Consider the following 1,356-nt stretch of genomic DNA (forward strand, 5'->3'; position numbering starts at 1 on the left):
CCAAGAAATCAGTTCTCTTCAGGGATGTTTTCCAGCCATGTATATCTTGGTTTCTGTAGAAAAGAATTTCTGAGGAAGCCCAAGATGACATGCAAGGGAAAGCCTCGACTCAGGTATGGTCACCGAGACATGAATGCGAATTGAGGATGAATAAGTAAACCACCCCACAGATCAAGAAAGTCACTAAAGCAGTTTTCATTGCAAAGGGTCAAGGCTGTCACACTGAACTTGTGTTTCCCGGGATCCTGGGTGGTGGGGAAGCGAGAGGGACTGAAATGAGGTGTGACTTTGACTCATTCTGGCCACAGAACCAGCCATGGTTCCAATAAATTGTTGGACTAACAAATCAGGGGTTGGGTGGCTGCCAAAGAAATGCTTGACTCCTTATTGATACCTAGGATTAGGGAGGATGAACTTGTTCCTTCTTTGCAAAACTTTTCATCCTTGTGCCTCCTTCTTCCACAAGGAGTGCTGGTGCCTCTGACTGGGAGAAACAATCGTGTATAATTCTAATAAAATATAAATCAAAACCAGTGAAACAGTAAGACGGTGCTGCAAAATAATTTCTCATTTTAGAGTTGTGAATGTGTCCTGCATCTTAGTACAGAGGTAGGTTTTGGGGGTGGGGGTGAGGAGGTTGGATGGGGGGGCTTTCCACTCCCCTAAAGAGTTACAGTCTCAGAAGAGTGACAATCTCAGAAATGCCCAGGGACAATTATAACCCATCCTGCAGGGTCGCCATAAGTCAGAATGGACTTTTTGGCAGTGAACTGGTTTTGGGTATTGGTGATATCATAAGTGGGAGCCCCTCTGTTGTCTATGCTTCCTCTTGCTAGAACCCATGGGAAATTAGGCTCAAAGAGTGGGACCAGAGGTCCTGGCTCTGGAGTGATCACTCTCCGGATTTTGTCTCTCTGGAGCAACTATTGTCTGCTCTGGATTCTGAGTGCTGCTGTCAGGATTCTAGAAGGAATGTTCACCCCTGACTTCACACTGCGGAGATGACCAGTAGACAGGGAATTGAAACGGAAAACAAGGTGCTGGTGGACCGACTGTAGAGTGGAGTTGCAGTGACTGTAGCAGAGACATCGGTGAGAGAATGGGGACCTGCTTTGCCTCCTTTCCCTCCCAGCAGTCAGTTTGCTCTTCAGGGAAGCCATCATCAGGGCCTTTCAATAAAAATGTATGCAAACTACATACGTAATCAAAACTCTTCTGGCGGCCAGGCTTAATTTCCTCTAATAATATCCTGCATTTCACCCAGGATACCTTAAATATTATTCCTTTAACATGTAAGTGATTTGAAAAATTGGCAATGAGATATTAACTTTTTCCCTTCTTTTATACAAGATCATC

The sequence above is a fragment of the Echinops telfairi genome, unplaced genomic scaffold (assembly GCF_000313985.2).
Source record: "Echinops telfairi isolate 266 unplaced genomic scaffold, ASM31398v2 ScPeMD7_140;HRSCAF=443, whole genome shotgun sequence".
Classification (NCBI taxonomy): domain Eukaryota; kingdom Metazoa; phylum Chordata; class Mammalia; order Afrosoricida; family Tenrecidae; genus Echinops; species Echinops telfairi.